Consider the following 23,423-nt stretch of genomic DNA (forward strand, 5'->3'; position numbering starts at 1 on the left):
CTAAGGCCAGCTTCGAGAGAAAAATTGCACAGGACACTAAGGATAATCACAAGGCTTTCTTTAGTTATGTTAGAAACCTGGGTGGGAATTCCCAGATATGCTCAGAATTAGTCCAAAATGACAAAAAATACACCGAAACCACAGACATTGCCAACATCCTAGCTGACAGGTTCAGCGCAAACCCCCCCCTCCCCACCAAAAGGGCAAATATCTATCCCAGCAGAGTGCTGCCCCCCCTGACATCTCAGATGCTCAGGTAAGGGCCGCCCTCTCCAAAGCAAAAAACACAGCATCAATGGGATCAGATGGTGTCCCGGGCTGCGTCCTACATACGGTTGCTACCCGTCCCGTTGTCAGCGGGACACTCACGGGTTGAGGCCTCTCATCCCGCTTCCCACAGTAACCAAGCGTGGGACTTTAAAAGTCCCGGTTTTCCCCATTTCGTGATCGTGAAACGCGAATAATTTAATTGCCGTGGAAAAGCCGAAAATACTTCCGTTTTTTCCACAGCAATGCGGCTACGTCACCACCCGGACCTGCAGTTAGAGGGATTCCCTGCTAGGTCCGGGTGGTAATGCAGCACAGTAATTGGCTACAGGGGTTGGAGGGGGCGGGAACTTGCTCAGAAGAGCCCCATAAAGGTCGCAGCTGTAGAGCACTAAGCTCTATAGCAGCTGCGATTCAGATCTGATTCTATCTCCAGCCAGGATTGAAGCCAGCCAGGGAAGAAGCCAGCAAGGGAAGAAGCCAGCAAGGGAGTCTGCCTGCCAACCAGCCCAGCCAGCCTGGAAAGAAGCCAACAAGGGAGCCTGCCTGCCAGCCAGGAAAGAAGCCAGCAAGGGAGCCTGCCTGCCAGCCAGCCCAGCCAGGAAAGAAGCCAGCAAGGGAGCCTGCATGCCAGCCAGGAAAGAAGCCAGCAAGGGAGCCTACCTGCTAGCCAGCCCAGCCAGCCAGGGAAGAAGCCAGCAAGGGAGCCAGCCAGCCCAGCCACTGCTTGAACAACCAACTAGCTATTCTATCAGGAAGGAAGCAAGTTAGCCCAGCAATAACTGCAATAGTGGTAAGTAAATTGCATTTTGTGGTTTAGTTATTTAAAATGGGAATAAGTTTTTAATGTTTAGAGGTAGATGGGGATGTAGTATGCAGTATTTAAATCTGTGCAGTGGTTATTTTGAGACTTTTGAGTACTAGTTTAAAATGGGAATATATTGTGGTTTAATTTTTTTAATGTTTAGAGGTAGATGGTGGGTGCAGTACGCAGTATTTAAATCTGTGCAGTGGTTATTTTGATATTTTTGAGTAGTAGTTTTTAAAGATATAAAACCTGAATGTATATGTAATTGTTATTATTCTTGGGGGTATGATTTGGAAGCATTACTTTTAAAAGGCTGAACTATGTATAGAAGTGGTTTCTGTTGGGGGGGCAGTGAAATATAAATTTACTGCGACTCATTTCTATTGTCATAGCTTTTTCTGGGTATTGTCTGTTTGCAGATAAGAAATTCATTTATTATTCTAGTAGGTACATGTTGCCAATTTTCCGAAGCTGTTTCAAGATTGTTTTCATTTATACTTGTAAATGTGTGCATTTAATTTATTATGCATTTTTAATAAGGTTAAAATGTACTGCTTTGCTTGTAATGTGAATATGGGTGTGTTGCTTTTACTTGGGCCTGTTTATTGCATTGCTGTGCTGGATTAATTGCTGTTTTGAGGTAAAAGGAGCCCATGGTGTCTGCTGTACATTGTAGTTTGTTACTTCTCTTGCAAGAAGTATTTTTAAAAGTTAAAATGTTTATGGACTTTTTTCCCGTTTATTTTTTTTTTGTGGATGGATGCTCAGAAGTTAATGCAATGTATTTGAGATTGTGCTAAACCATGTCGTTGTTACAGGGTAGTTTGCGTTTATAAGTAGCAAAGTTTGTATTTTGTGTTTTAGTGATGTCTTCAATAAACCTATGTACTGTTTTCATTATAATCCGATTACGACCAGTGCTGCTGTTGGGCATGTTCATTAATAGATCACTGCGCTGTGTAAATTAGTGCCATACATTTCTTTTAACTGCTGTGGTCAAAAGCTAAAGCAAGTCTATGGTATCCACTGTGCATTCTCATTCATTTTAGTGTTTTTTGGTTCAGTGAATGTGGTTAACTTTTTTGTCTTGAGGGGTGGGGTGAGGTGGGCATGTTCAGTGGTAAAAATAATGCATTTAATTTTCTACAAGCTGTATTAATGTTAGTTTTCAATGGCCAAAATGCCCCCTACATTACCTCATTTACTATTTGACCTTTTTCAAACTGTTTGTAAACTCTTTTTTGCTCCATTCCTCGGTTATTTTGCATGCCAATGTTTTTCAAGTCAGTTCTTTTGTGTGCCAATTTTTTTCACGCCAGTTCTTTCACATGCCAATGTTTTTCAAGCCAGTTCTTTCACATGCCAATGTTTTTCAAGCCAGTTCTTTTGTGTGCCAATGTTTTTTCAAGCCATTTCTTTCACATGCCAATGTTTTTCAAGCCAGCTCTTTCATATGCCAATGTTTTTCAAGCCAGTTCTTGAGCATGCCAATGTTTTTCAAGCCAGTTTTTTCGCATGCCAATGTTTTTCAAACCAGTTCTTTCGCATGCCAATGTTTTTCAAGCCAGTTCTTTTGCATGCCAATGTTTTTCGAGCCAGCTCTTTCGTGTGCCAATGTTTTTCAAGCCAGTTCTTTCGCATGCCAATGTTTTTCAAGCCAGTTTTTTCGCATGCCAATGTTTTTCGAGCCAGTTCTTTCATGTGCCAATGTTTTTCAAGCCAGTTCTTTTGTTTGCCAATGTTTTTCAAGCCAGTTCTTTCATTTGCCAATGTTTTTCGAGCCAGTTCTTTCATGTGCCAATGTTTTTCAAACCGGTTCTTTCGCATGCCAATGTTTTTTGAGCCAGTTCTTTCACATACCAATGTTTTCCGAGCCAGTTCTTTCGTGTGCCAATGTTTTTCGAGCCAGTTCTTTCGTGTGCCAATGTTTTTCGAGCCAGTTTTTTGTGTGCCAATTAAGCCAGTTCATTTGTGCTGTGTAGCAGTATGTTACTGAACCCTACTAACACAGTGTTGGTAAATATGTTGCATATCAGGTAAGTACAGATTCAGGCATGAAGAGAGCAGCGGTTTCATCAGAGTCAACCAGCAGCAAGAGAATGTACAAGTGGCAGGACGTTTGGAAAACAGAATTTGACTGGATCGAGAGATGCACTGATGTCAAAGCATTCTGCAGGTACTGCAAGAGAGAATTTCTAGTGACCCACGGTGGAAGAAATGATGTCGCACGACATGAGGCAACTGAACAACATAAGACTGCCATTCTTCAAGCTAAATCCACTCACCTGATGACAAAGTGGGCAAGGAACGCAAACCTTGAGGGACCAGAACTTAGGATCATTGCAACAGAAGCCTCGGAGGTTTTTCATGCTGTTAAGCACAATATTTCGTATAACAGCTTGGACTGTGCAGTAAAGTTGGCCAGCCAGTTGTACAGGGACTCAGACACTGCAAAGAAACTATCTTGTGGCAGAACCAAGGCTGAAGCCATAGTCGAAAATGTTTTGGGACCACACTCATTGGAATGCCTCCTGCATGACCTTCAAAAACCAGGTACTTCATTTGCAATTTCATCAGATGCTTCCAACAAGGGGAACATAAAATTATTTCCCCTTGTTGTGAGGTATTTTTCTAAAGAAGAAGGGGTGGTGAATGGCCTTTTGGACTTCGATGAAGACCCAGATGAATCAGCATAGGCTATTTCACAGCAAATTTCCAACATTATGGAAAGGCACTCCTTGCCCTGGAACCATATTTCAGCTTATGGGGCTGATAATGCCAATGTGAACTATGGGAAGAAATCTGGTGTGTATACCAGATTAAAAGAAAAGTGCCCATCACTCCAGAAAGCTAACTGTGTTGCCCATATCATTCACAATGCAGCCAAAAAAGCTGCATCACAACTACCATATGGCGTGGAAGTATTTGTAATGAGACTTTTCAGCCACTTCTCAGGTTCGGCCACAAGGACCAGAGACTTGAAAGACTTCTTTGAGTTTTGTGGCATGGAATTTGAGAGTCTGTTAAGACATGTGCCAACAAGGTGGCTGTCACTACTCCCAGCCATTGAAAGAGTAGTGAAAAATCTCCCAGTGCTCCAGTCCTATTTCCTCTCCCAGGGAGAAGAGGAGACCCCCCGTCAGATATGGCAGTACTTTTCAGCTAATGAACATGGTAAGAATGAATTGCCTATGCTGCACCAGTACTATTTGCACTTTCTCTGTGCTGTTCTTGTTGATTCTAATGAACATATAAGTACATTAGAAAAATCAGCACTTACTGCCATGGAAACTTTTTGTGTAATGGTCTCTCTGAAGCAAAAACTGCAGGCAAGAGCTGAAGGTGCTTTCTTTGGAGGGAAACTTAGGGCACTTATGAGCACATTAGACAGCACTTCTGCTAACAAACTGAAAAGAGACTTCATTGTGTTCTTGGAGACAGCAGTGAAATACCTGGAGCAGTGGTTTGATTATACTGAAAGCAACTACTTGTTTACACTATCTAAATTATCTCTAAATGAGCCCTTTGCCTTCAGTGACTTGCTTAATGTGACCACTGCCCTGAGTCTGCAGGATGTAGATGAAGATTATCTATTTAGGGACTACTTGGCAATTAGGCCCTCTCTCAAACAGTTATGTAACACAAGCTTGACCCCAGGAGAGAAGTGGCTTTTCAAAGAAGGGCCTGAACTGACTACACTCTATCCGGTAATTGCTAGGGATTTCTAGGGTTTTTTCATTGGTGAAATGTAAATGGACAGATGTGCGAAATCGATGTAGTGTGGACCTGTTAAAAGCTGAACTAATGATGAGTGTAAATTACCAGATGAAATGTTGTGACTTTTACTCAAATATTGTTTCAAATCGGGCCCTTCTTCAAGCCATAAAATCAAATTCAAAATACACTTTAAAAAAAAAGTGATTTATTGTACTAGTGTGCAGTATAAAGTACTAGGGTGCAGTTTGTAATTTTGTGTTTTTCTTTGTTTAGCATTAACTTGCTAGGGTGCATATGTAGTACTAGGGTATGTAGTTTTGTGTTTTTTCTTTGCTTTACCTTTAATTGACAATAAGTCTTAATTTTATACTTGGCTTGTATGTGGTATGTAGATTTTTAAGTTTTCTTTCTGAATAGCAATGGTTGGTTTATGAATTTTACTTTTTAAATAAAGTGTCTGTTTAATGATTAGTGTGTTTTTTATTCCTTTAAAGTTTATTTATTGTTACAACTGATTAGTGTGTGTTTGCAGTAATAGTTCACTTCATTTAAATGGTTTGAGTTTTCAGTATGCTGTAATGTCATAATGTTGCATCCATAGCTAATACTGCATCTCCTTTAACAACTCTGGTAATGTCGTGGTGGGGGTGTGGCCAGTGTCATGTTGGCCACACCTCTACCCTGTTGACCACACCCCCCATGTCCCACTTTGCCCTTGTTAAAAGATGGCAACCCTGGTCCTACATGAAATCCAAGAAGAGCTAAACCCAAACATAAAACTACTGTTTAATCTCAGCCTTACTACAGGATATGTACCCAAAGAGTGGCGTACAGCAACAGTGGTCCCTCTCCACAAAGGTGGTGCCTCAAGGGATCCTGGAAACTATCACCCCATAAGCCTGACTAGCCTGGTCTGCAAAGCTATGGAAAGGATCATCATGGACCTCATAAATAAAGATATTGGGGATCTACAGACACTGGATCCTACCCAGTTCGGCTTTGTTAAGGGCAGATCCTGCCTCTTAAACCCAGTTGATTTCTTTGAAACAGTCACCAAGGCCATTGATGAGGGGAAGGTGGTCCACACAGCCTACCTGGACCTCGCAAAAGCCTTCGATAAAATACCCCACTCGGGCATTATAGATAAGCTCACCAGCTTAAATATAAACCGCTATGTCACTAGATGGATTGCAAACTTGCTCAAGGACAGAACCCACATGGTTAGAATTGCTGGAGCCATGTCAGACTCCAAACCAGTTGCAAGTGGCGTCCCACAAGGCTCAGTCCTGGGACCTCTTGTTCGGTATATATTTCTCGGAGGTACAGGCCAACACGGAAGGACTGTGGCTGACCAAGTTCACAGATGACTGCAAACTAGGTGCCATAATCGACTCTCCAGCCGACACCAGCATCCTACAAAAGGGCCTCATAGAAACAGACAACTGGTGCCAGAGCCATGGCCTCAAGCTAACCGCCAAAAAGTGTACAGTCATCCCCTTTGGCAAAAACAAAGTGCCCACAAATTACCACATAGGTGGTAATCCATTAAGTACGGAAGAAGTAATTAGGGACCTGAGGACCCAAGTTGATAGCAATCTCTCATTTGAAAACCACGTGGCCATTTTATATAGCCCACCTAATCATGAAGGGATTCACATCTAGATCAGGGGAGGTCATCGTGCCTCTTTACTCATCCCTCATCAGGCCCATAATTGAGTACAATGCCCCTTTTGGGATGTACCTTACCAGACACCTGCAGCAACTGGAAAGACCCCAAAACTATCTCACTAAGAGGATCAAAGGGCTCAAACAGATGCCATATGCTGCCCGGTTAAAGAAACTCCAGCTCTACTCAGTGGCATACCGCCTGCTCAGAGGCAATCGGTGCCTGACGTATAAAGCCATGTCCAACCCGGAATTAATGGACATGCTGCACCTCAGAAAATCCAAATCCCATCGAGCTACGCGCTTGCGAGACTTGAACCTCAGCACTGAAATAAATAGGACATGCTGGAGGGACAGATTCATAACCCTGAGGCTCCCTTCACTCTGGAATAAAATCCCAGTCCAGGTTAGGCAGAGTCCCTCATTGACTCGCTTCAAGAGGACTCCTGATGAGTGGATGGGAGATCGTAGGTTTACCCCGGGTATCACTTCTGTGTCACTGTTAGACAGAGGCACAGCATACTAACCTCGAAAAAGGGCATAGCAAAATTAATTTAAAATGGGTGGCGAAAGCCAAACACACTCTGGCTAGGCTTATAAATGCCCTAGGGCAGATAGCCTAGTATGAACCTATGAACTTATGAACGTGTGATGTATGGTGTACCTTAAAGCAACCTAAAGGCTTTGGTATACTGACCAGACGTCAGGACGCCCTTGGCAGGGGATCCCTAATGTTAGGAATACTGCAACAGTGAAATGGAAGGACATCCCAAATATGTCATCTAAAAACTGGTGCCTGAAAGGGATAAGAATCCTATCCTCCATAGGCTTAGGTTCAGGGATAACAGGTTCAGATGAAGCAATGATCCCTTCTGCTGTGTGATGAGATCCATCTTGCGTGGTAGTTTGACCCTGGCCAGATGAAAGAGGAGGAGGAACCAAAGCTGCCTTGGCCAAAAGAGAGTCATCAGCAAGATTCTTGCTTTTCTTTATGGACCTTTAAATTGAACAGAAAGAGTAAAGAAACTTCTCTGTCCAGTGAAAGAATGGATCTGTTCACAAGGCTGAGGGGCAAGGAGTCCTGATGCAAAATAGGCGAAACTGTCTGTTGCTCTCCGAGGCAAATAAATCTATCTCAGGTGTTTCCCACCTGTGTAGAAATGTACAAACAGAGTTGTCTGTTTAGGGTCCATTTATGAGGAATCTTGAGGGACATGCTTAGTGATTCTGCCGAAACACTGTCCTGTGATGGGATATACACAGTGACTACTGACATGTTCCTCTGGATAGCTAAGTCCCAAGTCATCTGAGCTAGTCTGAATAATTGGTATGATCTAGTACCTACTTTCTTGTTCATGTACCACATGACTGATGTGTTGTCTGTGAACACTCGAAGTGGGCCTGGTTTCCAGATATGAGAAAACCTAAAGTGCTTGAATGACGGCCCTAGTCTTTTTCAGGTTGATGTGCTCCTTCTTGAGTCTGGACTGCCCTCTGCCTTGGCCTCATCTGGGGCATCCATGTTTATCTCTTGAGCTGGAGTCTGTGACTTGAAAGGAAGGCTTGGTCTAAGATTCACCTGGGACATCTACCATGAAATCTCCTTTTGACAATAAGAGGAAGATCTCAGTGTCTGCAGGGTGAATGTGTTGGGACCGTACTAACCATACTGTTTACAGATACCACTGAATTTTCCTCATATGCAACCTGGATAGAGGGAGCACTGGGATGGTCGCTGCCATGAAACCTATAGTCCTTACAAGTGCCCTGGTTGAGCATGTGTCAAAGGAAGAAATGGAGTGAAAGCAAGTTGCAAGGCTTTGCCCCTTCTCCTGAGGTAAGTAGGCCAACATCTTCTTGATGCTCAATTTTCAGGACATTAGGTCTTGAGTCAGCTGTACGGAGGACTTTTTGTACTCAACGGTGAACTCCACCTGCAAAAGAAGTTTGAGGGTGAACTGCAGGTGCTGCAGTAAGGTCTGCGGCGAGGTAGCCTGGAACAGCAGATTGTCTTAAGTAATGGAAAATCTGAATTCCATGGTTTCAGCTGAATGCTACCACTGATGACAGACACTTTGTGAAAACTCTTGGGGCTGTGGAAAGTCCAAAAGACAAACCAGTAACCTGAAAGTGACATGAGCCAGTACAGAACCTGAGGAATCTCCTACACGAGGGGTGAATGGGTATATGGAGACAGGCATCCTTTACATCCGGACAGCACAGGTGTGCCTGTGGAAGAATAAAAGGCAACAGGATCTGTATGAAGAGCATTTTGAAAGTTGCCACTTTTACAAAGAGTTAGCAAGGAGAGATCCAGTATGGGTCTCCGTTCTCCTCCTTTTCTTGGAACTATGAACAGTCTAGATTACAAACCCCTTCCTACAAATTTTGCAGGCACTGAATTTATTGTGCCTTGGGCATGTAGTTCCTGGAGAATAGGGAGAAGCTGTACTTGGATGTGGGGAGGAGGGAGGGAGTTCCTTCCAAGACATGACATAACCCTTCTTTATAGTAGAAAGCACCCACTGGTCTGTGGTAATCTTTTCCCAAATAGAAATGGACTCAGTCAGTCTTTTGGAGGGGGGCAGGTCAAGACTGTGGGGGGGGGGGGCTTAGAAGATAGTCAGATTTATGAGAAGACAGGCCTTTCAGGTCTGGGGTTTCTCTGGAAATTTCTTCTGGGTGCCTTCCTGTGTTTTTGAAGTGGTTCGGATTCCCTTCTAATGAAAGTACTGGGCTTGTTTAGAGTAGTTCCTCTGGTATCTAGGTACAGAGGCAAGCAGAATCTGTCTGCAGTCTTTCATAGTTTTCTTACTGTAAGGTTTTCAATAAGTTGGCTGCCTATGAGCCAAACAAAAGATGCCTGCCTAAGGATGAATCAATGAGCTTAGCTTTGAAATCCTCTAGTAGAGGTAGGCTGCATAACCATGCATGAACTTGGCTTTGAAATCCTCTGGTATAGGTTCGCTGCATAACCATGCATGAGCTTGGATTTGAAATCCTCTGGTATAAGTTGGCTGCATAACTATGCACGGGCTTGGCTTTGAAATCCTCTGGTATTGGTTGATTGCATAACCATGCACGGGTTTGGCTCTGAAATCTTCTGGTATAGTTTGGCTGCATAACCATGCATGAGCTTGGCTTTCACATCCTATGGTAAACGTTGGCTGCATAACCATGCATACCTGCACATGACTGTATCAGTAGCAGCTGCTCTAGAAGAGGCCTCCATAGCATCAAAACTACATTTTAAACTGTTTGACTACCCAAGTGGCCTGATTAACCAGAGACTTGTATTGCTCAGGCTCTGGATTCCATTGCATAAGTGGAAATTCCTTAAGATTCCAAGAGCAGGCTAAGTTATTTCTTACACTTATTTCACTGAACTGCACTTCTGAAACGCTTATAATTGTACTATAAAGTTGATCTACTACATTTTGCAGTTATAAAGCTTTTTTTGTTTCAGTGCATTTATGTACTGTTTTAACTGTATTTTTCATTGCTAATTGCATGTTTACTGAATTACTTAACTGTAAACTGCTTTTTCATACTGAGAGTTGTATTTTCTGTTTGTGAGTGCTCTATCCGAGCTTTTCTGTGCATTTTTGATAATTGTCTGTTTACAGTTAAAAGCATTCTCTAGAGTCTGCTCCTTGATCTGTTTAAAACTTTCATTTAGTGGCTACAGCTAGGAACTGTAATTTTCCACCCCCCCCCCCCCAGTGTTGTGTGTTCTTATACTTGGTGGCTTTGCAGTTGCCCGCCCATACTGTATATTTGATCTATGACACTCCTCCCAGTTTAGTGTCATTAGTTCACTCAATCTAATAGAGAACATTTGTGAAGGCCAACCCGCTCAGATTCTTAACGTTGAATCAACTTCTGTTCCAGCTTTCTCCATTTCCACTTTTACTGGAAAAAAAAATTTCTAAGCTTGCTTCCCCCCTTTCCTGTGTCAGGTCTTGTCCAGATACGGATCTGCTGTGTCCAGAACTGTTTGTGAGCTCCTAAGCCCCCCCCCCCCACACACACACTTAATTGGAGTTAAACTGTTCCTGGCGCCATAAAGTCTGTTCTTCAAAATTTCCCTTGCAACTAGGCAGCTTTTTAGTTTTACCACTCAAATTTGTTTCTTTGTGCTCAGCACTTGTTCAGAACTCATTGTAAGCACTAAATAAGTTACAAATTACTACAGCACTCAACTTTCCTCACTTGTCTATAGGAAAACAGTTTTTAGTACTTAATAAATAAGCACCTATTCAGGCATGTCTAAAGGTCAGTTCCCAGTGTTTTCTCCTGTCTACCTGATGAATCTGGGCATCTTGGGACAATGCAGCAATTGCCTCGTACACAGACAACCCTCTCCTCCTACCACCAAACACTACGACCTGTGAGAGATGCACTTATATAGCCAAACTGGAAGGAAAGCTCTCTTCACCAAAGACTGGCCTAGACAGTCAAGAGGAGAAGGTAAATACTTGCACCGCACCATACTCATCACATAGTCCCTCAAAACCTACACCACCAAAAAAAACACACGCACAGAAGCACAAAGCACACATTCACGGAGGCTCTCAGTACAAATCTTCCCAAACAACAGAGACCTCCAAAGCAGAAATGCAAGCAACCTCCACCCCCCAACACAACCCAAATGACACATAGCCCACATACTCAGTGTGCCACTCAACTACAGCCCATAAGGCATAACGTACCCAACATTCTAATCATAGGCGACTCTACAGTCAGGCACACTGATGTTCCACTCACCAGGCTAAACAAGGAAAACGTTACTGTCAGCTGCCAGGATCCGCCACATAACGCAAGCACTCAGGTCACTCCACAACAAGTACAAATATGACTCCGTCATTGTCCATCTTGGTGTGAATGACCTGAGACGTACCTCCCTGGACTACATGAAAAGAGACATGGAGGAGCTCTCCGATCTTGTTGCCCAGGCAGGTATGACCCTAGCCCTGAGTAGCATCCTGCCATCACCCAGAATGATACCACAGTACAAGGACAAAATTATTGACTTTAACAATTGGCTAAGCTTCTGGTGTCATTCTAAGAGAATCCAGTATCTGTCTGCCTGGGATGACATGATCGACAGACCACGCTGCTTTGCCAGAGATGGGTCTGCATCTGTCAACCTTGGGATTTCGGATACTGGCAAAGGCTCTTGCCACCACTATAGTGCCTTTTTTAGGCAAGGTTCAAATGACAAATTCACCACCTTAACAGGCACAAGCAAGCAAAATCTGAGGGTAATGCTACTCAATGCTAGAAGTCTAAACCTCAAAATGCACTCACTCGAGGCACTCCTTAAAATGGAGAACATTGACATCTGTGCAGTGACAGAGACCTGGTTCAAAGCTCCAGAGAGCACCCCTCCATTAACCAGGCTATAATTCCATACTACAGCTTTCGGCCACCAAACCCAAACCGAAACACTAAAGGTGGAGGTGTGTCCATATTCATTAAGGATATCCACACCTCCAAACTAGCTGCTCAGCATAATGCATCCGAGATTATCCAAGTTCAACTAACTCTGGGCAAAACCGCACTCCAGATTGTAGCTTGCTACAGACACCCCCCACCATGCCCCAGGATTCCCACTCCTCTTTTCTTGATACACTGGAAAATATTAAGGTACAACCCAACACTCTAAAATGGGTGATTTCAACTACCCTACCATTAACTGGGAAAACTACTCGTGTACCAACTCTTTTGCTCAATGCTTTCTGGAAATCATCAATTCCAACGCCTTGGATAATCTTATCCACATCCCCCCCAGGGGCAGCAATATCCTAGACCTGGTCATCACCAACATGGGTGACCGGTGTTTCACACCAGAGGTCAGCTCCTCGTTGGTCAGATCCGACCACAAGCTAATCACCCTAGATATCCACATCCCGCTCCCCATTAGGAAAACAACCGTAAAAAATTTCCCCAAAGCCAACTTCACTCTTTTTAAGACAGAAGTGGCAAACTTCACGACACCCATGCAGATGGACAATAGAGGTACGACTGCTGAATCCTACACAAATGCACTTTATAAGCACTTACACGAGTGCATGGATCATGCTATCCCTAACAGAACCAAGATGCTATCCTCCAAAAAAAGGAAGCCAATCTGGTGGTCTTCTGCCATAAACAAACTACAACAGAAGAAAGAAACTATTGCAAAAAAGAGTAAAATCCCACGATTGGAGGAACTCCCTGGTCAGCCTCTTTAAGAAGCTGAGATCCCTCATAAAATTCTCCAAAGCTAGTTATGAAAACAAAATTGTCACTGATTCTAAAAACAACCACAAAGCACTCTATAGCTATGTCAAGAATCTCAATGGCAACACTCCGATCTGCTCTGAGTTACAGCACAATGACACTAAATATACAGAACCAACTGATACTGCCAACATCCTGGCAGATAGGTTCAGTGCTAATTTTACCCCCCTCTCACCCCCTAAAGGGCCCATCTTTATACCGGAAGAATGCAAAGTTCCTGTAATCACAGCTGCACAGGTAAAAACCTCACTCCAAAGCCAAGAACACAGCATCCATGGGACCTGACAACATCCCAGGCTGCTTTTTATATGAACTACAGAATGAAATGGCACCCCACCTAAGTACCATGTTCAATCATAGCCTCACCTCAGGCTTTGTGCCCACTGAATGGCACACTGTGACAGTTATCCCACTCCACAAAGGGGGGGGGCACAACTGACCCCAGGAACTACCGCCCCATTAGCCTGACGAGCCTGGTCTGCAAGGCCATGGAACGTATCATCATGGAACTCATAAACAAAGACATTGGAGATCTCCAAACTCTGGACCCCACACAGTTTGGGTTTGTAAAAGGCAGATCATGTCTCCTAAACCTGACAGACTTCTTTGAAGTAGTCACTAAAGTCATAGATGAGGGTAAGGTGGTTCACAAAGCCTATCTAGATCTCGCCAAGGCATTCGACACCATCCCCCACTCTGGAATTATAGATAAACTCACTAAACTAGGTATAAATCCCCATGTCACAAGATGGGTTGCCAACTGGCTTATGGACAGAACCCACACTGTGAAAGTAGCAGACTCCAAATCAGACTTCAGACCAGTGACAAGTGGAGTACCACAGGGTTCAGTCCTGGGTCCTATTCTGTTTGTATCTACTTCTATGAAGTACAGGCTAACACAGAAGGTCTTTGGCTAACTAAATTCGCAGATGACTGCAAACTAGGAGCCATAATCAAAACTCCTAACGATGTAGACATCCTACAAAAGGGCCTCACTAAGACAGTTGCCTGGTGTCACAGACATGGTCTCAAGCTCAATGCCAAAAAGTGCATTGTCATCCCCTTTGGTAAAAACTCTGTACCCATGAACTACCACATAGGCGGTAGTCTACTTAACACCGAAAGTGTAATAAGAGACCTTGGGACACAGGTGGACAGTAGTCTCTCCTTTGATAATCACATCGCCACAGTGGTCAGGAAATCCTTCTATGTGGCACACCTCATACAAAAGGCTTCTCATCCAGAAAAAAAGAGGTCATTGTTCCCCTCTACACATTACTCATTAGACCCATTATAGAGTACAACGCCCCTTTTGGTATGTACTTCACAAGACATCTACAACAACTGGAAAGGCCGCAAAAATACCTCACAAAGAGGATTACTGGCTTCAAACAGATGCCTTACGCAGACAGTCTCAAAAAACTCCAGCTTTACTCCATCGCATATTGCCTGCTCAGAGGCGATCTCTGCCTAACATACAAAGCTATATCAAACCCAGAGCTGTTGGACATGCTCCAATTAAAGAAATCCCAATCCCTCCAAGCTATACGCTCTAGGGACCTAAAACTTGTCAACACAATAAACAGAACATGCTGGAGGGATAGATTCCTGTCCCAGGGAATTTCCATACTCTGGAACAGACTACTTATCTATGTCAAACAGAGCTCCTCATTAGCACTCTTCAAGAAAAATCTTGATGACTGGATGGGTTATAAGAAATTCACCCCGGGGATCACTTCTGTGGTTCTGCTTGACAGGGGCACAGGAAAATAATTTTCTGGGGTGGCGAAAGCCAGGGTACCTTTTTGGCTAGGCTTGTACAGGCCCTAGGGCTAATAGCCTAGTACCTACCTATGAACCTATGACTGAATTTGTTGTTTGGATGCTACACCTCCACTGCAACCTTGCTGAAAGTCGAGGATGGACAACAGATATTTGGTCACCCGTGTCTGACAGTTAATAGCCCTGAAAACCACAGTAGAGGAACTACCTTATTTGCCCCCTAACCATGGCCCTACTGTCTTTATCCAAAGGGAATACATCAATGTTGAGGAGTATTTAAAAGGTCTGTCAGGAGACAGACACTGCAGATGGATCTGACACAAGATTCATATACAGGAATTTATGTTCCTTTGGAACTCTGTAGAACCTGTTTGGCATCAGCATCTGTAGAGATAGACTTGACAGGCATCCAAACAGCCTCCAGGACAGGAGGGACAGAAGAAGGGGCAAAAGTACCCACTTCCAAAAGGTGGCAGTATCTTTTCCAGACTTCTGAAATTTGTTGACTCCCACTCAAAATATTTCCTCAAGTTTAAAATAGTCTCCCAAAAGAAACCTCTTCCACAGGGGAGTCAGGAGAGATGGAATCTTCTTCATCTAAAGGGGCTTGACCAGAGGAGTACATTTGAAATGAGTAAGACAAAAGGGTCGGTGTCAGAGACATCCTCCTCTTCTGAGGTAGACAAATCAACAGTAATTTAATGAGGGGTAAGATAAGGTGGGGGAAAAGACAAAAAAAGGTGTTTTCAGGACCATAAAAGCCTTGAACAGACCTTGAGAGAAGCCCATCTACACAGGAGATGAAGGGACTTGTTTTGTCTTTGTTGCTTTTTCTTTAGTGTGACATCTACTTGAACCAAGCAAGGCTGTGCAGACCCCAGACATACAACAATTAACATTTCAAAAATCTCTTCCATTACTGAAATCTGCAGGATACCTTCTGGTCCATCTGAAATGATGAGTTATAGCTCCCCCTTCTCAGCAGTAGCAGTCTTCAGTGCTATGACTGTCCTATACCATACCAGCCTCCAGAAAGGTCACAGTAGAGGGCATCAAAGGCTGAGTCGGATATATCACAGGTTCTGCAACTTCAGCAGATGCACCAGTATCAGACTGATTAGACTGCGAGACCCAGGCCTCTTGAGTTTTTTCTTGCGAGATGGAAATACATCTGGAGAGGTGGAGTGGAATCGGCCATCCTGGAGTGGGCCAAACACTTAAGTTGGGTCTCTAAGAAGGTGCTGAACGAATATAAACAGGATTGCAAAGTCTAAGGCACAAAGTACTGGCAAATGGAGCAGGCCTTGTACTCACATTCCACACCAAGGCAGAACAGACACTGGGTATGGCAGAACAGACACTGGGTATGGAGGTTTTTGTAGGGAATTTGCTTTCTGCACTCACATTTACCTTTCCTAGTTGACATCTAACACAGACCTGGCAAAACAATTTATATGTGAAAGAAAGTTCTGATTTTTTAGTAGCTACCATATCAGCAAAAACATGAAGATCAGTCTGACAGGTGCGATACCTGTGCTTGGGCTGCAAGATCGTCTGAGAATCTATACTCATACACCCGCCTATATACCCCTACTCTTGTAAGCTGAAGTCATATATCAGACATAATATCCAGAAAAGGTTAACCTTTGGTACCCAGGCTGGATGTCTGAAGTGAAAAATTTGGAATATTGCAAAAGTGATCTCATTCAGGACATCTAAACAATGCAAAAAATATTCTCCAGGATTTGAATATTGAGGGACAAACCAGACAAACTGATTACATTTTGTTTCTGTGTGTACCTCTGGAATAATCAACAGGATGATCTACAAGTTTCTGTGTGTACCTCTGGAATAATCAACAGGATGATCTACAAACATACTCTGTCTCTGTGGAAGTCAGACAAAGAGGTTTACAAGAAAGCACATAAAAGTCAGAAACTATTCTGGAGGATGTAACAGCTACTAGAAACAGGGCCTATCCTGACAACATGTTGAAAGAACAGCGCAGTGTTCGGCAGTTCAGTGCCTTGAATTTGTCTGAAAGTTTAGTACACAGATTTAAGACTATGAGCTGATAACAAGCTTCATCTTGCAGTAAAGGTTTGATTCTCTCGGGCGTCATTTCCCTACTGTGTGACAAAAAGCAGGTTACTTAACCAGACAGTATATCTGGGATGCCTTGCCCATGAAAACAGGTTTGTGCTTACAGGGTTCACCAGTAAACAAGTAGTATGAAATATAAATGCTCTAGTGGTCAAATGTGAGGATAACTCTTTACAGTATAGTCCGATACACTGGATTCTTTGCCCAGAAGATACCGGGGTCCAAGGAGTGGGAATACACTCTGGTTCAAGTACTGAGCTAGTCTGGTATAGACAAGGGATTCTTCATTTACAAACTTTATTTTTAGGAAATAGAACATTCTGTCCTCTTTCCTAGCGACTACAGCCACCGTTTCCATACTGATGCAGTTTTGGTGCATGAAGTACTTCAAAGGTATCATTACTGTGGGACCACCCAGGCAGTCTAGATTGGCAACCAGTACGCCTGCTACACATAATGCTGGAGGAAAAAGTCAACCACCTTTCTCTTTTAGAGAACCTGAAGGATCTCTCTCCACATCTACTGTCTCTGGAGTTAGAAGACGGGGAAGAGTGCTCCCTCTTTTGACACATTTTCATGCTAGGTGTGGAAAAGGTCAGCAGATGAGAAGGTTCTAGATGGAATTCACGGTAATGGTGCTGCGGTAGAGTTGTCGCCTCACAGCAAGACGTTGTCCTGTTCGATTCTCAGCTAGTGCGTCTTCTGCGTGGAGACGTGTGAATGGGCGTGCCTTCGTTGAAGGTTGTGCGTCAGGGCTGGTAACTCGGCAAGTAAAAATCCACTACCAAACATTGGCGGACCGGAGTTCCGCTGTGGCGACCCCTAACTGGGATAAGCCAAAAGACACAACAACAACAACAATAACAACAACTTGCCTTCCAAAGAAGATGAGGATGCGACTAAGTCTCTTAGTAGCAGATCAGGCTAACTTTTGAGGCACCACCTATATATGCAGGACAGAAGCTAGGCAGATTAGGCTGCATTGCCTGGAGTAAACAGACTTAAAGGAGCAGAAGCAGAGGCATGCATCCCCCTAGGTTATGCAACGGTAGGAACACACCTTCGATAAGAGTGGCCATTTGTAAGCCAGACAAATGGAAAACCTATGACATGGGTTAGAATGTCTGTCTCAGTGCACCTTTCAGAAGAAAACAGAGATGGACCTGAAAAAGCAGGGTGTGCGGTGACCCAAGAGGTTAATAAGGGTTTGCAGACCTTTGAAATCTGCACATCCAGCATTGGGAGTACTAATGTCAGACCCAACACCTGGAAGGCTGACATCAGCTAACAAACTAATGTACCTTGATACCAGAGAGACTAATGCCTGAAAGGTTTGTTCCACATGGTCTGACACTAGACTGCACACCAGGAAACTGATGGCTGGTTAACCTAAGTCAGATGTGCTACTGACAGCCTGTGATGACAGGACCTAAAGGTGATAGCCGACATTGTAAGGCTGGACACCAGACCAAATGGAGTCCGGTAACAACCAGCAGACCTGCCAATCATAGTCAACTCAACTAGATGGTGTGCTCAAAGAATAATCTAATGGTGAAGGTGAAGCTAAATCAGCAAAGGAGCTTAAAACCTACCCTGATGTGGGGGAGGTTATCATCTAAACCAATCTTTAAAAACAGTAACAAGAGGTAGCTGGGTAGGAGAAATAATCACAGTGCTATTCACTGGAGTAGCAGAAGCCACGTTATAAATAATTTCATAGATGCATAAAAAAACAAAACAAAAACAAAACAAGAAGTCATGTTTTTGAAACATAACCCTCAGAAATCAGGATGGCATAATGCATTTGGAGACACAGGGCCTCAGTATGCCAGTATGTCACAGCAGGAATCAAGATGACATAATGCATCTGGAGACACAGGGCTGCATGTCGGTATGTGCAGCACTGCTTCTCTTACTCTTTTGGGCGCACTCCTTGCATTTTTTTTTTCTTCTAAAGCTTGCAAGGTTTTGCTCTGTGTGTAATGGGTAGCATTTCTATAAATGGAGTAGATCTTGCAGGTCAAAATGTTGTACCCTGGACACATCAGAACAAGCACAAAGTGTACTCGTCTGTGACATGTATTTGCTTGTTGCGGTAACACCTTACAAACCTAGACCTAGAAGCAAAGACACTGAATCAGAAAAAAAGTACCTTTTAACGAGGAAGATAACAGTAAATGCTAAAGCACATTTAGATCGAAAGATAAGCAACAGACATTATACGCTTGATCAAGCATTCAATTTCAGCCTGTGTGCATTTGGAAACAGAGGGCTGGTAAACTACTGCACCTAATCTAAGGCCCAAGGATGGCCCAGGGATGAACAAAGGAAAGCTAAAGAAAAGTTACTCAGCAACTGTAGTGTCTGAGAGGCAATTCCAGAATACCCTGCAGTTACATCAGTTTGTACTAACAACTGTAATCAGTTGAACTGCATTGGCTGAAATTTCACTCATGAAAGACCATCTCAATCTATGATGAGCCGGTCTGTATTTTGACTGACATATATGTTATCAAATAATGTTCCACAACATACTACAAAGATTTCATGCACATCCACTGTGTGTGGTGTCTCCATCTCTGGGGTCTACATTGATACTGCAACGCACCAGCATGCCAAATTCAAACTTTACATAATATTTACTTGCATTTGCTACTGCTCAGCGAGATGCCAGTTTACCAAACTTTGAAAACTTTCTTATTAGTAAGGAGTGTATGGAACAAAGTCTTCTCCACCCCAACTATAACAAGTTCAGCACAGCACCAACATAGGGAGAGGCAAAAACGCAAGGTAAAAAAATACATGACTGACTGTGATTTCTACATGCATCTACAGTCCTATTTGCATTACATATTACTAACTTCTGTTGCATAGCCCCCAAAGAGTTGCTTTTTTTACAGTGTGATCTACCACAGCAGTTACATTATCAGTTCTGTGAGCTGTAAAAGCAAGTCGCAGCACAGGCAGTGTAAAAGCTCTCACCCCCTCACATACCTTTGTAAGGTAACTTATAAACAAGCTGCTCACCTGCACTTCTAATGCAGCTTCTGAGAACAAGACGTGCTTTAGTCTTTGTTTACAGCAACGTGTGCTAGTTTTCTTAAACTACAGATTCTTGTTCACTTTGCTTACTGGGTATCAGAAATGTTGATAATGCTGTAATTTTGTTTACTTTCTGATGCAACACTTAAAAGCTTTGTACAGTGCTTAAAGCAGTCTTTCACAAAGGCCTCAAACAAGCAGCACTAAGTCACCAAAAGAATTACTGTCCGTCTAACAAAGTGCTGCAGTCAGTATCGTGTCCCTCTCCTTCAAATTATACCTCTCGTCTTGGATACCTGTGAACCCTTCCATACAGCAACACTGCACACCACATCTGGCAATACATTTCCAGGCCTTTCACCTCCTCTGAAACAGCACTGCCCGATGTCCATCTTCAATTTAAATCCTGCTTCTGCAACTGCTGCACATTCCCTCCAGCTGCACCCCCAGCAGCTCCTCTTCAAGTCTACATCAGCCTGACTTCATGGTGGAGTGTACCCACATCACAGCTCCCCTTTCACTATGGTCCTCACTGTGCAAGTTCACAAGCTTATAGAACTTTCCCCGTGCTCTACAACCTCCCAACCCCCAATCTCCCTTATCACTTTATCCACCTTCTGTTGCAGACTTCCAAACAGCCTGAAGGTATTTCTTGCTATGGCCTCCAGAGAAATGAACTCAAAATTCTACCAGCATGCCATATAAAGGGAAGACATCTGTACTTCTACAGAGCAATCCCTGCAATGCATCCAAGCATGACCAAATGATTTTTTTATTCCCAGCACACAACAAAGCACAAGTAAGCCCCAAACTGCTTTTATCTCTGTTCACCTTTGAAGCACTTCATTAACACAGAAATCAAGCCAATGTAAAATCTGTTATTCTATCAACTTTCAAAGCTTATAAGATCAATTTGTCCCTAATTTTGTCCCTTTGTCCCCAGATTATTTTTGGCTTTGTCCAGAATTTTTGTGCTAAGAGGTTGAGAGGTATGAAAACCTGCATATTTCCTTTCTTAATTATTCTAACAATGGTGAGAGGGGAAACCTCCTTCACTGTATGGACATCCACACGCATTGCAAGTTCTATCACAGGCAGAACCAAATCTTCCCATAAATACTGACCACGCCTTCTAAACTCTAGGACTCCCCCACGTCACACTGAATGCTATAAACCATGTAATTGGGTCTATGAAAGTTGTTACAGTTTCCTATTGTCAGCTCTGGCAAATATGAAGTATTAAAACAAAGAAAGCTACATGCATACCATAAAAATAAATCTGAATGCCGCTCTTCTGTGTTTTTCAACCAGCAGGGCTTGGTCAGTTCAGCAGGATAAATGCTCACATAATCTAACCACCCCCCTCCCCATAACACAAAGTACAGCTCACAAACTCTGGATGTCCAGTGTACCACACAAACATGCAAACATACGTAGAAAAGGATAGGCAAGGAGAGAACAATTCCAGAAAGCAATCATCAGATTTGGGAGGGAACGTCAAACAATATGAATACTGACTATGCAAATCTAGCATTATGCCAAGTATGCAACTTTTGTACCTGACACAACCCCACCTTCATTCTTCAACCAGCAGGACAGAGTCCCCAGCTCAACCTGCTGGGTGTCGTCATGACAGCAAGCATCTTATAACTGCAGCCCCAAAGGAGTATCTAGAGCTTGAGATTACACATCCAGTTTACAACAAAAGTATGCGGAGAGGAGCATTTTGGAGCTGCATATATATAATCTATGGTTGCATTCTTAAAGCCTGAGATGTGGACACTACTGTAAGCGAATGTGGCTTGGGTCAAAACAGAATCGGAACAGCAAACTTTAATACAAGCTGAAAGCAACCTGGCCAGACTGACTTTAGAAACCTTGGATCCCAATCTGTTGGGAACAAAGTAAACAAGCAACTGAATACCTTGTTTACTTAACTTGGTCTTGTCAGCTATTCTGGAAAGAAAACAGGCAAATTAATTGACATTTTAAATTTGTGTCTGTAGCCTCTCTGGGCATAAAAGATGAGCATCCATAAGGAGGATTAAAATACACACACACACGGACACACATGCATGGACACACACACGGGCGCACACATGCACGGACACGTGCACACACACACACACACACACACACACACACACACACACACACACACACACACACACACACACACACACACACACCATCAAATTCCAAAACTCAACAGAAGTTGAATCAAAACAAAGCAAAGTTCATCTTCCCAGCATGAAATCCAGATTCCAAGTAGGGAAAGATCCCTTGTGGGTAGGACATGGTAAAGTAACGGAAAGAAGATGTTACATACCTAAAGAGTCTAATGAAAAAATAAAATCCCTGATGAAAATTATACACAACAGTCAACTAAAACTTGAGAGGAAAAACTGAAATCCGAGTAAGAAATTTGGGACAGGTAGCCCGAAAGAGCTGACAGTTGTGCTGAAAAAAGAACTATCCCCCAAAAGTAGTCCAGACAAAAAACACGGTCCACATGCTCTTACATGTTTCCTTGTACAGAGTCAATGGGCATCAGTAAGGATTTGGATCACCCTAGAATGGTAAGCTCTGACCCTGAATATCAGAAGTGGAGTAACCATATGGTTAGATGATTAGGGTGAAGATAAGCATAAGCCTTGCCAAATAAAACAGTGAGAGGGGTCCTGAAGGTCTCAGTCACAGGGATGTAAACAAACGGCACAATTAGGCTATGAAAATTACTTTGGGGATGTTTGCCCAGAATAAGGGCAAAGCATAAAGAAGTCATGAAGGCCATTTCAGGACCAGTGTCCCTGGGTTGTTCCCCTGTAGGGGGATTTAGATGAAATAAGTTGCTGCACTTAAGAGTTTGTCAGGGATGCAAAGAGGTCATAGCAAGGCTTCTGCCAGTGGTGGAACAGTGTTCTTGTTACCAGCAAACTGACAGATAATGCATGCAGCATAAGCAGGTATCAGTGGAGGCTGTCCACCAAACAACTGACTTCACCAATAAAGTGTGCAGTTATCAAAAAGCACTGCACTACACAGACATTCCTTTACTCTTATGGATTCCTGCTAGCCAAGACAGAATTACACTCTAACCTGCATGATGATGCTCCAAACCACAGCTATCCTGTTGGGGGTGCACGATGACGCACTACACCACAGCTATCCTGTTGGGGGTGCACGATGACGCACCACACCACAGCTATCCTGCTGGGGTTGCAGGAAGACGCACCACACCACAGCTATCCTGCTGGGGGTGCACGATGATGCGCCACACCACAGCTATCCTGCTGGGGGTGCACGATGACGCACCACACCACAGCTATCCTGCTGGGGGTGCACGATGACGCACCACAGCTATCCTGTTGGGGGTGCACGATGACGCACCACACCACAGCTATCCTGTTGGGGGTGCACGATGACGCACCACACCACAGCTATCCTGTTGGGGGTGCACGATGACGCACCACACCACAGCTATCCTGTTGGGGGTGCACGATGACGCGCCACACCACAGCTATCCTGTTGGGGGTGCACGATGACGCGCCACACCACAGCCATCCTGCTGGGGGTGCACGATGACGCACACCACAGCTTTCCTGTTGGGGGTGCACGATGACATGCCACACCACAGCTATCCTGTTGGGGGTGCATGATGACGCGCCACACCACAGCTATCCTGTTGGGGGTGCATGATGACGCGCCACACCACAGCTATCCTGTTGGGGGTGCATGATGACATGCCACACCA

At 43.7% G+C, this 23,423-nt stretch overlaps 1 protein-coding gene across 2 annotated transcripts in view; it reads right to left on the bottom strand.

The window, feature by feature from the left end:
• SOCS7 (suppressor of cytokine signaling 7) overlaps positions 1-23,423 on the bottom strand; it is a 939,941-nt gene that overhangs the window by 774,881 nt on the left and 141,637 nt on the right. The window lies entirely within an intron of this gene.

This window comes from Protopterus annectens, chromosome 13.part0 (genome assembly GCF_019279795.1).
Source record: "Protopterus annectens isolate FY-2018-M chromosome 13.part0, PAN1.0, whole genome shotgun sequence".
Classification (NCBI taxonomy): Eukaryota; Metazoa; Chordata; order Ceratodontiformes; family Protopteridae; genus Protopterus; species Protopterus annectens.